This window comes from Engystomops pustulosus, chromosome 5 (genome assembly GCF_040894005.1).
Source record: "Engystomops pustulosus chromosome 5, aEngPut4.maternal, whole genome shotgun sequence".
NCBI lineage: Eukaryota > Metazoa > Chordata > Amphibia > Anura > Leptodactylidae > Engystomops > Engystomops pustulosus.
The window spans coordinates 61,344,321-61,361,576 of NC_092415.1; the positions used below are offsets into that span (position 1 = coordinate 61,344,321).

Here is a 17,256-nt window from a genome sequence, read left to right on the forward strand (position 1 = left end):
AGATGTTTCATGTTCCAAAGTGGTGGCCTCATCCAGAAAATCACCTCATATGTAAAATGGTTGTATAGAGCAGAGAGCTCTGCAGTGAAGTCAAGCTCTTCCTGGCTCAGAACACCCCTCTGCTGTGATTGACATCATGCAGAAAACTTGCTTATGTGCCTGCATGCTGGGTCCTTAATTACAGGGACATCCTGAGGAAGGGAGAGCTTTACTTCAGTGCTAAACGCTCTGCCAACGTTCTGCCAATCAAAACTCTGTTCCATAACATAAACAGGATCTGGAAGGTCTCGAGATGCTGGACAACAAACTGAATGTTGTTTGTTTGGTCAATTTCTCAAGAGAGGCTCCCTTTAAATGTCTGTAGTCCACACAAGTACATCACCAGTCATCTTTATTGCTTTGTTGTTTTTGATGCCTGTGACATAAGTCAATGTATCTGCAGCCAGGGTTTTACACAAATGACATGTAGAAGCCTCTGAAAAGTAATGTGTGGCTGTGGAAAGATCTCAAACCTATCTGTCACATAATAGACAATAATCAACTTTTTTTTCTTCAGTGATATGAGCCATTATCTTTATACCGCTGATATCATTTTCTCTATAAAGGTTTTTCTTTTTCTGGTAATTGCGAGTGACCTTACTTAGATTAGTGCTGCAGTCCCAGGGAAATGTCAGCTGGAACTTTCTGCAATGGAGATGAATGAGATATTTAGCAGGCGGACGGTTTCATAAATGTAATGCCAATATCTTGATGGTGTGTAATGGACATTTATTTAGTTATCAGACAGGGATAGGGACACATAGCCTATCCAGTGCTGACCCCGAACCTGGACACTGCATGAAACCTTAGAGCTAAGCAGTGCAGGATAAGGGATAGCATGTCTGTGGTGGCTGTTAGCCAAAATGCTGAAGCTGCCGGTCACACCTTATGGTCCAGATCACACGCTCATAGCTAAAAGGATTCAGCATTTCAGGATGTTTTTAATGCAGCTATTATACATATACATATATATACATATACCTGATATATCTGAATCAGATGGCCATGCTCAGTCTGTGAATAACGGGTCTGCCCTGGCAGGATCGGACTGCGTTAGCATGCTGAGACAGACTACAGCCACTGTTGTGTGAACAATGATCAGAGAAAGGGAAGAAAAGGTGGGAAAAAAAGTCAAATACCGTACATACTCGACTATAAGGCGACGCAAGTATAAGCAGAGGACCCTAACTGTAACAAAAAAAATGGGAAAACCTATTGACCCGAGTATAAGCGGATGGTGGGAAATGCATTGGTCACATGCCCCCAGTATACAGCCACCAGTCCCTTAGTATAAAGCCAGTAGCCCACTTGTATATATCCATTGCCTGCCCCATTGTATATAGCCAGCAGCCCCCTGCCACCAGTATATAGCCAGCAGCCCCTTGTATATAGCCAGCCACTACCCCTTAGTATATAGCCAGTTCCCGCCTCCCAAAGTATATAACCAGTGCCTGCCCCCAAGTATATAACCAGTGCCTGCCCCCAAGTATATAACCAGTGCCCGCCCTACTGTATATAGCCAGTACCCGCCCTACTGTATATAGCCAGTGCCTGCCCCACAGTATATAGCCAGTGCCCGCCTCCCAAAGTATATAACCAGTGCCCGCCTCCCACAGTATATAGCCAGTGCCCGCCCCACAGTATATAGCCAGTGCCCGCCCCACAGTATATAGCCAGTGCCCGCCCCACAGTATATAGCCAGTGCCCGCCCCACAGTATATAGCCAGTGCCCGCCCCACAGTATATAGCCAGTGCCCGCCCCACAGTATATAGCCAGTGCCCGCCCCACAGTATATAGCCAGTGCCCGCCCCACAGTATGTAGCCAGTGCCCGCCCTACAGTATGTAGCCAGTGACCGCCCCACAATATATATCCAGTGCCCACCCAACAGTATACAGCCAGTGCCTGTCCCCAGTATATAACCAGTGCCAGCTCCACATTATATAGCCAGTGCCCATCCCCAGTATATAGCCAGTGCCTCACCCCGTATATAGCCAGTGCCTGCCACCCCACCTCGTGCCTTCCCCGCCTACCTTCCCTGCCTACCCCATATAAAGCCAGCAGCCCCCTGCCAAGCCTAAAAAATACACATTATGTCAGCCGCTTGATCACATCATAGTGTGTGCTCATGGCGGCGCATGTTGCCAAGTGGCTGAAGTTTGGGAACCCTTGGGAAGCCAAAGCTAAAGACAGAAGAGGACCTCCAGGGGGAGGTGGGCATCAGAAAGGTGAGTACAGAGTTTTTTTTCCCATTGACTTGGGTATAAGCCAAGCTAGGGTTTTTCATCACATTTATTGTTTAGTGGGGTAGAACCTGGTGACAGGTCCCTTTAAGTTTGAGAGCCTGTAATGGGGTTGGTTATGGTGCAGTGGGTAAGTTTCAGCTAACTATTTACAGTAATAGTAATATTGGATTGTATTTCAAATATTCCCAATGTAAAGAGAACATGCTAGGGGACTTAAATATACGATCATGATGGTTTAATGGTCCCAACTTTATTATTTGGTGGGCCGTAAAAAACCATTTGCATCAATTGTTTTATGGCATGTTTAAAAAAAAAACCATAGTTTTATTTTAAAGTTTTCCACTGTAACTGGGGCATTTATAAAAGTCGTGGAGCCAGGGTGACCTAAAGACTTGTACTAGGATGGACATAACATCTCTTCTACACTGGGGGACGCCTGATTAATTGCAAAGTTTTAGTGTGAACGGAGGACACATGTCATAATACACCGCTTCTGTCCTTATCCCAGAGTCGCGGCCATCTCCAACAGCCGGAGATCCAACCTGCTCCTGCTAGATTGCAGGAGAGGGACAGCAGCCAAAAGACATCGCTGCAGAGTTGGCACCTACATCGCCTGCAGTCAAACTAGAATCACAATTGGGTGGTCAGAGCAGGTCAGATTTATCATGCTGAGTGATTCCTATGCTAGTGGGAAGAGGCTCTTAATTCATTAAGCCACTTTATAAACCACATTTTGGGACAAATTATAAAAACATGTCAATTTGCAGCATGAGCTGCACCCTGCTAAACCCCGCCTATTTCCAGCAAAATGCAATGAGGGCTACAAGTATGCCAAAAGTTTTATGTTTTCACATAAAAACGTACATGCACCGAAATTTACCACTTTTCACATACATTTTATATCCTAAAATGTATAATAAATCCTTTCCCAATAAATCTCGTCAAAATATATTGTCTTACTGGCACCTACTAGATATTTTGTTTCACAATGTAAAATGTATCAGCACTGACTGATATATGATAATGGTTGTCTACCTTGCCTTAGTTAGAAGGATAATTGTCAGCTCATTATAATTCATATACCATATACACTTGAATATACCCCTTCTAGATACCTAATTTTAACACAAAAAACTAGGAAAACCTATTGACTAGGGTGGGAAATGCATTGTTCACAACCTCTACCCAGTATAAAGGTAGCCAGCCCAACCATGCCCCCAGTAGATTGCCAGCCTTCCCATGCCCCCAGTACATGGTCATCCAGGCCATGCCCTCCAGTATATAGCTGTCCCCCAGTATACAGCCAGCTCCCTGACCCCCAGTATATAGCCAGCCAGCCCATGCCCCCCAGTATATAGCCAGCCAGCCCATGTTTCCTAGTGTGCAGCCAGTACATGCCACCAATATACAGAACGCCAGCCCTTCCCCCTAGTATTCAGTCAGCCCATGCCCCCTAGTATACAGCCTGCCAGCCCATGCCCCCTAGTATACAGCCAGCCAGCCCATGCCCCCTAGTATATAGCCAGCCAGCCCATGTTTCCTAGTGTGCAGCCAGCCCATGCTCCCAATATACAGAACGCCAGCCCTTGCCCCCTAGTATACAGCCAGCCCATGCCCCCTAGTATACAGTCATCCAGCCCATGCCCCCTAGTATGCAGCCAGCCCATGCCCCTTCGTATAAAGCCAGCCAGCGCATGATCCCCTATATAGCCAGCCCATGCCCCCTGGTATATATCAGGGCAGCCCATGCCTCCTAGTATACAGCCAGCCAGCCCATGTCCCGTAGTATACAGACAGCCCTTGCCCATTTGTATATAGCTAGTCAGCCCATGCCCCGGTTTATACAGCCAGCCCCTGCTCCCAGTATATAGCCAGCCCTTGCACCCTAGTGTATAGTCAGCCCATGCCCCAGTATATAGCCAGTCATCTCATGCCCCTTGTATACAGCCGGGCATCCAATGCCAGCAAGCCAATGCCCCAGTATACAGCCTGCCAGCCCATGCCCTTGAGTATATAGCCTGCCACCAATGCCCCCTAGTATATAGCTGGCCAGCCCAAGCCTTTAGTCTATAGACAACAGACCCTGCCCTCAATATATAGCCAGAAACCCCTTCCCCAGTATATAGTCAGCAGCCCCTGCCCGAGGAATGCCCAGCCTAAAATAAAAAAAAAAACTAACTCTGACTCCCCCCGCAGGTCTTCTTCTTCCTTGTGATGCTCCGGTTCTGCCGTCATCATAATATGTGTGCTGATGCCGATGGACGATGGCGGTGCACACACTATGATGTCGACAAGCAGTATGTGTGAGCTACGCAGCGCACAGGGACACGGAGCCAGAGCATTGCAAGGTAGAAGGACCTGCGGGGGGCATTGGAAAGGTACAGGTACAGGTACAGAGTTTGTTTTCTTTTATAGACTCGAGTATAAATAGAGTTAGATTTTTCAGCACATTCAGGCGTATACTCAAGTATATACGTTAATAATCAAAAAGCTTTACTATAGGTACAGGAACAAAATACAACATCGTAAAAAAAAATCAAATATATATATCGTAATATAAACAATCGTAAACAGACCAATATTTATTATTTCAGCATTACAAAATGATCTTTCGCTATGAAATATTTGTTCATTATTCATATAAGCATTGGTACAGCAGTCTGAATTTTTTTGTAGAATTTAGTGGCCCAGTTAATAAAGAAGCAAGGATATCCAAATCTGTCAATACACATGTGCACAAGAGCCATTCTAGGACTCTTTAAAGGTCCTCCAAAGGTCCTGCAACCACAAATCAAAAGTAGGAAGAAGAGATACATCATCCATTCTCCAAGAAGCGGATTTTAGTACCATTTGTAGGAAGTGATTTCCAGGCTTGTAGGGGCTATAATATTCATACAGCCCAAGGCCCATGTGAATCTGAATCCGTCCCTGCGTGTATTCTCCATTTCCAGGAGTTTACACCTATACAAAATTGCAAATGAGTAAATTGTACATCTTTATTACCATATAAAAACTGATCAGAGCATTAATACATAATCCATAACATGCCAGTGCGTGCAGTATCAAGAAAGAATGAAAATATCTGAAATATTAGGGTGAATTCTATCAGTCAGTTTTTCTAATAAGAAAAACCCAAAGTTGCCTTTGTCTGTATGTCATCTCCTTCAGAGTCAGTTACTGTGCACACTCATGGATGCGCTCTGCATATCACAGTTGTAGCTTATGGTCCTTTGAGCAGAGTAAAGCTGTGTGCACAGACCCGATACAATGGAATACAATAATAGTGTAGGCTCCCTAGGTACTACCATGCAGCTCATCCGAGGAATAACTCCATAGGAGAACACTCACAATAGAAAGAGTTGAAGCATTCCATGATTTTTAGTCTCAAAATTTCACCATAAGACAATACATATTTGTGTGTTGCAGTATCATGAAAAATAAATGATGATCCAATAGTCGCAAACTGTATGAAATAGCATGCCGGTGCAAGATGCTGTGGTAACCGTGCTGGTTCAGTATACCTTCAATTTTGGGAACCAGGCATGTAGAGTCCATTACCTTTTCTGCTTCGAACAAAGACATGGTGGTAGGAACCAAAGATCTCAAATTTCCACTGGTCTAATGTCCATTCCTTGTGTTCTTTAGCCCAAACAAGTCTCTTGTGCTTGTTGCTTGTCCTTAGCAGTGGTTTCCTAGCAGCTATTTTACCATGAAGGCTGCTGCACACAGTCTCCTCATAACTGTTGTTATAGACAAGTATCTGCTGCTAGAACTCTGTGTGACATTTACCTGGTCTCTAATCTGAGCTGCTGTTAAAGGGGTTTTCCCACAAATTAAAGTTAGGCCCTATCACAGCACACAATACACAGCACACAATACACAGCACACAATACACAGCACACAATACAGCATCATAGTTTTTTTTAACGATTTTAAAGAACTGTTTCATACTTCGTTGATCTTCTGTGTAAGGGCATTGGCCCCAGTGAGAATGAGCCCATGCTGGAATGAGCCCATACTTGTGATCACTCAACATTTTAACAAGCTTCTGCCTCAAATCTTTACCCATTCCTAGATACAGATGTGTTATTCCCTATCATACTGCTCAGCCGGTGTTGCCAATGGAGTGAGCCGTCACACTCGCTATAGCCTGCAACTGTTCAAGCTAAGAGGTCACTGGCTAATAGTGTAAATCTACATCAGGCAGGGCCTGGGGTAGAATTGTATGCTGCGCAGCCCAGCCGCCAGATACATCAGGAGGCTGGATGTAACAATACACAAAAGCGTTATATGGTTTGCAAAGTATCCAAATGCAAACATAGGCAATTATTACATTGATATTACAAATTCAAGGAGAGACTACAGTAGAAAAGACAGAAAACAGGGGGAAAGAAAGAAAGGGCATAGGAAGAAGGGGGAAGGAAGGAGGGGGCTTGGCATCTCCCATTTCATTTGCCTAGACACCTGCCCCAGACGGCTGGCGGTGACGACCAATCAATCGTCTGTTCGTAGCCACCATCATCACCAGGAATCATAGCTCCTCCATATAACTAATTCAATTCAACACCTCTATCCATTGCAGCCTTGTAGGAGCTTCGGTGGATCTCCATAGTGTGGGGACTATCTGTCCCATAGCCATAATGAAAGTTGGGAGATGGGGTGACTCCTCTACCACAGACACTATTATAGAGCTCAAAGATGGCTCACCAGAGGTCCAAAATTGGTCCATATTCCCACCAACAATGGGGGCCACTGCCAAACTACATCACCAGCAAAGGTCTGGTACTCTGAGAAACATTTATTTGTCTTAACCAGTGTTCTAGACCATTGGGTAATTATCTTATAGTTTGATTGCCCCAATAGGGAAGAGACTGGTGACATATGCTTCAAAATACGCGCCTTTTGCCTCTGTTCAGCATTAAATAATTTGTTCAGATCCCCGACTTAACACCTGACGGAACCTAGTTACAAACGGACCTTTTGGATGTTGGTAATTTACTGTAATTTAGCTCTAGGCTACAATCCTCAGCTTTAAGAGATATCAAAGATGTCTGCAATTAAGCTTCATTGTTAATCCTGGTTCTTATAACAACCCAATATTTGTAAAATCCAATTGTCACAGAGACAATAAGCTGGGGTTACATTTATAAAATATATAGTTATGGCTTACATACAAATTCAACTTAAGACCAAACCTACAGAGCCTCTTGTAAGTAAAACGGAAACATTCAAAAGATTGGGTAAGGGGACACTCGTAACAACTGCGAGTAGACCAAGGAAATATTATGAGAGGGTGCAGAGGTAGCAAGGCAGAGATCCTCAAAGGTAGTGGGAGTCCTTACCAAAATGTGAGCTAAATTATCTATATTAAATCTATAGGATCCAATATTTTCTCCCAATATCCAGCTTTTCTTACACAACTTGACCCAAGTAGCTCATTTGTTAGGTTACATATCATTGAATGAGGTTGCAATTTTTGGATTCCATGTTATCTGATGACCTCACCTACAAGCTTACACACAGATTGGGGCACATTTACTTACCCGTCCCATTGACGCCGCCGATCTCGAATGTCCGATGAGGATTCGGAGCTGCCGAGACTCACTAAGATTGTGCGCCCAATTTCCTGCATGTGTTGCTTCCCGCTCAGGTCCGCCGGAGTTCACCATCTTCTTCCCGGTGCATGTAAGTGCTTTTGAAAGTTAAATTCTGCGGTTTGTTGCATGTGACAAAAACCCCTGTGCGATTCAGGGAAATGCATCCGACGGACCCTCAGTAAATGTGCCCCATTGTTCATTAGTCCATTAGTCCATCTAAATATATTTTCTTGCTAACCCACAAAGAGTTGAAGGGAAGGTAAAAAGAGAGTCACATGACTACACAGACTGAAGGGACGTGGGTGTGATTGTATTTATATGTTTGCACAGGAGACATAAAACTGTGATCTATTTTCAATTTTAAAGAAATATTCTGTTTCAAAGAAACTGCAGCACTGATAAACTGTAAAAATATCAATAACCTTTAAAACCAAAATAATTTCTATTCAGGTGCAGAACCTGCTGTAAACATCCATCAAGTTGATGAATAAGAAGGATCTGAAGGATCTTTTTTTGCTTTCAGCTTCCATTCTTTTTTTTCTATATAATCATTGTTGATGCGTCTCTGTAATATCAAACAGCTACACCTAAAAGCTTATAGTTCTCATTCAATTTCCATTTTGGACCGCTGCAACCACCTAGTGATTTGTTTGATTGCTTTTCTCATACAACATATTCTTATTTTTGTTGCAACTAAATATGTTTCTTTCCTTCAGACTTTTCCACTTAACTATTGTTATTTTTCTATGGATTCATATTATTCTCACTTTTTGAGTACCTGTCTTATTTATTTTGGCTTTGTATTATCTATTATACCTTCTCCAAAAAAATAATGTGTTCCATACACAAACTAGGAACTAAATCTTGCCAGGTCTCATTTCACATTCATAATATCTTATAGTACATGCATGTATTTTTCCCACACATTTTGGTCCCAGCTCACACCTGCGTTTGCACCTCTGTTATTATATGCAGTCACTAGAATGCTAATAACAGACGTCCGCTGTTAAAATTTTCATTGATTTCAATGGACTTTTAATGGCTTCCGTTAATGTCCTTTTATAACACTTCCGTTAGTGCTTCTGTTATTTGAGCGGAAACTTGGACAGAAGGCTCAGTGCTATTTTTACATCTCAAATATGAGGGCCTGGTATAGACTATACAATAGGACATTTCAAGTTATACCTACGTCAGTGTTTTCTAACAAACTAAGAACGGCAGGTGAACAGTAAGTCTCTTCCATTCCCCAGAGTAAGGGCTCATTTAGATGGGTGTTTTTAAACATCATAATGCTATCTTTTTTCTTTTTTTTTTTTTGCAGATGGCACCCGGACCCATTGATTTTTATGCTTCTGTTCACTTGTCGGTTTTTTTCACGGATGTGCAGACACAGCATACACATGCAGCCTGTGGTTCTCCATAGAAGTCGATGGATCTGCAATAGAAAAACGGACGGCACACAGATGACATCCATATACGGTCTGTTTTTTCTCAATTGTTTCCAGGCAAACAATTGGGCAGGGAACCTCATTTGCGGATGTGAAAAAAAAATGGATGATGTAAAAATGTGAAAAAAAAACACATGAGGATTCAATACAGACTGCACACAGATATCACATGTCCACAAAGGATAGACCCATCTGAATAAGCCCTAAGCCAAGCTATTTTTTACACTATTTTATAACCGATGGGAGAACAGGATCTGACAAACGCAGGTGTGAATTGAGCCTTACACATCTGAATGGAGAGTCGAAAGAGAATTAGCAGTATAACTGCTAACATTGGGGCCACCACACATCATCAATTACCATCGTCAACAGATTATACCATTTATCAGCTTAAGGGGATCAGGATTTCATATTTTCACCTAATTTTTCCATAGCCTTTATAATACTAATTCCCAATCTGCTTTTATAATGACCTTTAGTGGTTCTTCTTACTTTTATAAGTAGATAAAAATATACAGCGGGCCCCAACTTATGGACACCTGACTTACAGACGACCCCTCTTCCCACTGTGACCTCTGTGGAAGCTCTCTGAATGATTTATGATAGTCCCAGGCTGCAATAATCAGCTGTAAGGTGTCTGTAATGAAGTTTTAATGATAATCCTTGGTCCCATGACAGCAAAAAATTCTTAAAATTCAGTTGTCATAGACAAAAAAAATGTGTCTAGAGTTACAATCATAAAACAGACCTGTTTCAAATTACATACAAATTCAATTTAAAGGGGTTTGCCCATGAAATAAAATTCTCAAATTTCAATCCTTGAGTTATTTTTACACAATAAAGATAATTTTTAACCCCTTATCGCCAGTTTCAGCTTAATGACCAGACTCCATTTTTAGAATCTGACGCGATAATTGGTTATAACTTCTGAATGCTTTAACATATCCAGGTGATTTTGTGATTGTTTTCTCGACACACAATGTACTTCATGTTTGATGTAAGTGATAAGTGATGAAGTAAGTGATAAGTAATGATTTAAGTGATACGTTTTGCATTTTCTTCTGAAAAAAAAAAGAAAATTTGGCAAAAGTTTGTAAAAATTCTTCATTTTCAAAGTTTGAAATGTTCTGCTTTCCAGACAGGAAGTAAAACTACCCAAAAAGTAGTTAACGGACTGTCTGCTTTATGACGAGATGATATTTTATGCATACTCTTTTTTCTAGGATGTTACGAGGCGCAATTTTTCTAATTTTCATGAGGGACAGCTCAGCTTTCAGTGACTTTGAAAGGCCTAAATAATAGAAAAAGCCCATAAAATTACCCCACTATATAAACTATACCCCTCAACGTGTGTAAAACAACTTCTATTAAGTCTATTAAGCCTTTAAGTGTTTCACATGGGTTAAAACCTATGTGATTTAGGCCAAACCTGACAATTTCATAATGAATAAAATGATGAAATGCTCTGCAACGTTTGGTTCCCAATTTCTCCTGAGTGTAATGATTCATTTTGGGGGTCTATAGCTTATTCATGAGATTTTATTAACTACTTCAAGGGGGACACAAACAAAATCATCAATTTTGTTTGTGTAAGGTAAAAATAATATTTTATCTATATTCTCTGGTTGACTACAATTACGGTGATACGTCATTTATATAGTTTTTCTTATCTTTGCTCAATTTTACTGACAACTTTTCAGAAGCATAACTTCTGTATTTTCCTGTTGACTGATGTGGTCGACGGCTTATTTTTGCGAAAAGAGTTGTTCTTTTCAGTTGTACATATTAAAGCACATAACTTTTTTGATCACTTTACAAAATTTTTGGGGATGGTGTTTGATAAAAAAAATTGTATATGACGGGAAGTTTTTTGTGGGGTTTTTTTACGTTGTTCATCGAGCGGGTTCAAGATCGATTTAGATTTATTGTACAGATTAATACGGACTACTTTTTTTTACATTTTATCTGTAATTGAGGGATTAGGGGACTTTTATTTTATTTATTTAATTATTATTATAAACGATTATTAATGGGTTTTTTTTTAATTTTTTAGCTTTTCAACATTTGGGCTTGAACAAGCGTTCATCCAATTGTTTGTTCAAGCCCTAACACTGCAATACACTATTGCAGTGTACAATGTAAGTAACTGAGCATGCTCAGTTAGTTACAGCCGGGTCCTGCCAGGAGGCGGAACCGGCGTGAGGAGGAGTCGGCAGCCTTGGGGCACTTGCCGGACACAGTGATGTCACAGCCTGACATAGGCACTTGTGGTACCCGATGTCCCGCAATCTACTTCTGACGTGCCACCGTAGAAAGTTGATGCGTCGTGGAATCCCGCCGGTCATTAAGGGGTTAAACCCTTACTATCACAGCCATAACATACACATCTCTGCTATATCTCACCTATAACACATTCTGTCAGATGTGCTGTGCCTCCCTTTCACCTGGATAAAGATCTTATCTGTCGTAGCTTTACTCTCCTCATATGGCGCTTGCAGGAAGTCATTAGTGTGTTTGTGTGAGCTCGTCCTGGAATGCAAGGGTGGGGGCTAGAGGGAGAGGGCAGCTCAGTGCAGCTTCAGACATAAGAGCCAGATGTCTGCTGACCCTAAACTCAAAAGATATACAGGGTCGGGTTCAGGGGCAACCAAAATTGTGTCCACCAGACTGATGGACAGGTTGGAATTATATATGTGAAATGCTGCATTTTTGTTAATAACAGTGAATTAGAGAATATGTTATTTTGTTATCCTGAGTACATTTGAGAAACTTGTCTTCGTGGGAATACCCCTTTAAGAAAAACTTAAAAAAAACTAAATTCTTGTATGTAACCCCTGGATTGCCTGTTCCTAGCTTCCTGTCAGTTACCCTGTGCTATAAGCAAATCTCTGTCAGCTCATGTTATCATGAGGATGGGAGGAGGTGGTGAAGGGAGCAGGAAGTAGATTTGCTAGAACAGTGTGACAATAATGATGATGACTCCATGACTCGATGCAGTTTGCTGACACGAAAACAAGTATACCTTTAAAAGTGAGTGGAAACAGTAGTATAAATTATAATAGCAAATTGGGAATTAGTATTTAAAAGGATACGGGGACCGGTCATCAGATGAAAATGGAGAGATCCTGATCACAGGTTTGCTTATATTTGTGGCCATGATGCATGATTTCTCAGTAAAAAAGAAATGTAAGCACATGGGAGGTAATCATCTATGTAGCGACTCTGTCTCAGTTTTACATTATAGGACTGTATTCTATTTGAAAGCTCTGATAAGAATTAATCTTTTTCAACTCTATTTCCTGTGTGACCTTAGTCAGACAAGAGAATCTATTGAGTTTTGGAGTTTATCTAAAATCAGTAGAAAGGCATATAGCTACCCAAGTTTCCGGGGATAATACAAACCAATTAGTATACTTTTTTAATTCTACTTCCATAAAAAGTAATGTATGCTATGAGCACCACCATTTCGGTAGTCTTGGTTGAAACCCTCTAAAATTAATATTAAAACAGGTCAGAACAGCTCGTTGTGTCTCTTGACTAGTCCATAATGGTGCCATACATTGTGACTGCCTATGTTGTCTTGTTTTATATGGACTTCTTTGAAATATCCATAAACCCTACATCTGTATACCGCTTATCTCATCAAGGAAAAAAGTCTATTATGTAACAATTACATCTGCAAGATGCTCTTCTGTAGAGAGATTTCTCTTAATTGGACGTACAAAATCTTATTGTCCTTTGTTACTGCTGAAAACTGTGTCAATAAAGAAGAGCTGTGTGTCAGAATAACCGTCTCCCGCTAGGAAAATGAATGCTTGAACTTTGCTAAACATGTACTTTGCACAAGCAGCTTTGTCTTGGCATAGATATCTTTGTTACAGGGGACTATTATCCTTTAATTATCTATTATTTTGTTGTCACTTCTTTCCTAAATAAGTTCCCTGTTGTTATAAGACTTGTTATTTGTACTTCTTTAAAGACACATCAGGATAGAATTTGTATTCCCAAAGCATCACAACATAGAAGTAGCAGACGTGCACACATATAGGCACAGCGCTTAGAATACTAAGCCATGGGTAATACATAGATTGTATGATACAAGATCATTTATACTACAGCTGGAGGCCTCCCACCCAGGAGGTGTTACATCTTAAGGTAGAATCTTTCATGGGGTTAATTACACTGGGGAACAGTTTTTAGCATCATTTCTGTTGAGTTGGATTGTTGAGAGGTTTTAGACTTAAATAGTCATGCTGATTTCAAGACTGTAGTTAGTATTCTTCTATCATGTTAATTTTTTCCTATACTGCTTATCATAATGTGGCCACTTTAGGCTGAATCGAGCCTGGATTGAGGGAAGCACTAATGCTTTCCTATTGGCTGAGAGCAAACCTCCCCCGAGTGGGAAGAGATGGGGGGGACAATCATGGAGACCAGTGACAGGTTCTTGTCTGGCCTATTCAGTTAGGACTTTCTTCGTAATACAGAATCACAGAATTATGGCTTATCCCCTCATTGTGCATCCGCAAAAAATGCATCTCTCTGCAGTCCATTATGTGTCAGTATTGTATCCATATCCATTTTTTTCACGTCTGTCTGGCATCCATTGATTTTTTTTAATTTTTTTTGCGGAGGTGAAAAAAGAAAAATGATGGATTGCAAAAAAATGCAATGGCAAAATACCAGGCTCCCCAGTGTCACATCAAGAAAACACGGACCATACACGGTCATCTATGTTCAGAACATTTTTTTGGTGTACACATTTCTTTTGTTAACATTAAAGTCCTTGGTCCGTAAACTCAACTCTTTTCCAGTGGACTACAAAAACAGGCTGGCAGATGTGCCAAACAATAAAGGGTCAGTATGCTATCCATGGAAACCACAGATAGCACAATGAAGAGAAAAAATGGATGTGCGAATGAGCCCCTTCGACATGCTTGTCTGCAACGTGAGTATCAATGTGCATTTTCTGCCATATTTATGACATCCTGAATGATGTGATGAACCGGGCCGAATGGGTCCACCAAAATTTTGAAGGTCATGGAGGTGCTGTAAGTTGTACTGAATAATTATTTATCAATCTGTTCCACTTTCCCTGCTCTAGAACATGCTTCTGGTAGACTGAACTTTATTTTCTGTTCAGTCCTGGAAGGGTTTCCTTAGAGGGATCTGTCACCAGCTAATACATGATTAGGGTACATTCACACAGCGGTATGCCCGCCGTGCGGGCATACCGCCGTGTGCTGGAGAGGAGGAGGAGGCAGCCCCTCCTCCCTCCATAGAGAATAGCGGCGCACGGCCGCACACACGCCAAAAGATAGAGCATGCTGCGCCGCGCCGCTATTGCCGTCTATGGGGACGTACATGCGGCCGCATGTACGTCCCCGCAGACGGCCATGTGAATGTGCCCTTAAACTACTAGTCCCCTCAGGTACGGTATGAAATGTCCTTTCCAGAATTCCCTCTCTTATGTTGATTCTCACCTGTTTATATACAAAATCAACTCGAAGTCAAGTGAAAATGAGCAGAGAAGAGACATATTTGCCGGAGATAAGTCAAGTTTAGATGTTGCATGGGAAGTGTCACTTTAGACGCCCTTACCTTTGGTTCTATAGCACCTAGAAACATGCTTTTGGTGTCATATTAAAGAAGAGAATCTTCTCATTTCTCAGTTACGTAGCTCTGTGAACTACAGAATCACAGATATAGACAGTTTAAAAAATAGGCAGGAATTGGATCTTTATCCACAGCTCACATTTCCAATTAGGCCTTTTTCTGTTTGTATCTCACACAAGCCCAATGGAGATATTTGTAGGTAAACAGGTGAGCTTTCACATTCTAGAAAGGACATTTCATACCCTACCTGAGTTTGCTAGTAGTTTAATGGAAATTGCCTCAACAAGGCTGTGATCAAAGTGGCAAAGTGCTAACAATTCCATCCTCTGTTCAGATAACTGGAAAACCTTAGATCTTAATAATGTTCTTAGTACACAGTGACAGCCAGCAATGGTTTATAGGCCAGGGTTATAATCACACAGTAGAATGATCCATTCAACTTGTATTGTAGGCTGCTCTTAGTCACAGACACTCAGTTAACAAGACCACCTCTATACACAGCGGCACCAATGTTTTCATATAAAAGTATATAATAGTAGCCCTCAGCATTGCATGTATTTATTTATAAGCAGCAATGACACTTTGACATTACAATGTTCCGTTTGCAAAAAAACTCATAATAATAATTTATTTATTTATATAGCAGCAACATATTCCACAGTGCTACACAGAGATTGATCAGTCCCTGTCCTCATGGAGCTCACAATCTAGTCAATCTACCAGTATGTTTTGGAGTGTGGGAGGAAACTGGAGGACCCAGAAGAAATCCACACAAACAAGAAGAGAACATACAAACTCTTTTCAGATGTTGACCTGGATGGAACTTGAACCCAGGACCCCAACGCTGCAAGGATGTAGTGCTAACCACTGAGCCACCGTGGTGCCCTAGCATTAGGATAATCCATAAAGAAAAACACAAAGGATGATTTTTATGTGAATTCTATTGACTTCAGGACTCTAATGTATGCTCCCGAGCTTGTGATTGTACACAATTTCTATAATCAGAACAACTGATAAAATCTTGAATCTTTCATTTGTTTTCATCTATTATGATCCAATGATTTTATCCCCATTATTGGGTTGAATAGATTAAAAATAGGATAAAATATTTTAAATAAAAACCACACCTACTAATTGTCCCTCAGCAAAGATTAGTTCCCATTGTTCTGGCACAGGTCACAGCTGCAGCTACTGATCTGCTACAGCGGTCCATGAACAGGACACCATCACATGCAGATTTGGCATTGAGAGACATTTAATAGTTAAGTGACGCTGTGTTTGGTTGCTTTATTTTAAACAATTTAGTAGAGGACTTAAACTTATTGAGGCACAAATGTACTAGAGAACATAGTAACATAAATTTATAAAGCATGGGTCAAATTCTATTATGTTGTTTGATAGCAATAGACATAAGGAGGCTAATCATAAAACCCATCACACACAGACATATACACTGTGAAACACACTTACCTTCTCAGATGCCTTTCTTTCCCTCCTGCTCCCTCTGCTTTGAGGCTATGCTGCTGTCTGTAAAGCCTTATCTCCCATGTAATGTTCTTCTTCCACCAATAGATGGCAGACTACATTAATTATAGACAAGGCTAAAATTGGAATTTGAAGAGCAGAGGGGGTTTGCCAGGGAGTGAGGTTTTAGCTCCACTTTACTATACACCCCTGATAATACTAGTTATGTAACACATTGTTACCTTTCTTAAATATCCTCTACTTGATCTGGGAATCAATGACAACACTTTGCACAATCCTAAGATATCTGCGTCATTACATATTCTGATAAGAAGCACAGTTGAAAAAATTCCCTATGCAGGACTTTTTATAAGTAGTTCCTTAACACAAGTTACTAGACCCAGTTATAGTCAATAGGATGTTTTGGGCAGCGTTGTTGTTAATTATCTGTTTTTAGCTATTTAACCACCTGGACCAGCCATATGACTTTATCCATCATTGTGCAGTTAAGGATGTATGGAGGGAGCTCCATTCAGGGCAGGTGTCTGCTCTAATTTACAGCAGACACCTTCCATTAATTGCTCTGATCAGTAGGCACATGGGCGCTACCCTATTGCATTTATCTTATGGGGGAGATAGAATCCGATCAGTTGCCATGACAGCCAGGAGAGCAATTCTCCAAAATTTATTGCAGCCTTCCAAAGACAGCCTATGATAAATGAGCAGCATATTCACAACATACTGCAAGTGTATTCTACTTCCTACACACTTCTGATTGACAGTAGCATACTGTACATACACAGAGAAACTTATCAGTGCACGGGTCGTATGGTATCTTCAGAACAT

General features: G+C 41.1%; 1 protein-coding gene across 1 annotated transcript in view; it reads right to left on the reverse strand.

Annotated features, from left to right (window-relative positions):
• The window catches only part of EPB41L3 (erythrocyte membrane protein band 4.1 like 3), a 144,584-nt gene extending 128,113 nt beyond the window's left edge, over nucleotides 1-16,471 (reverse strand). Inside the window, exon 1 of the mRNA XM_072152155.1 lies at nucleotides 16,417-16,471. The gene's annotated coding sequence lies outside the window, so the exon portion shown is untranslated. The remainder of the gene's footprint in view (nucleotides 1-16,416) is intronic.
• Nucleotides 16,472-17,256: the final 785 nt, after the last annotated feature.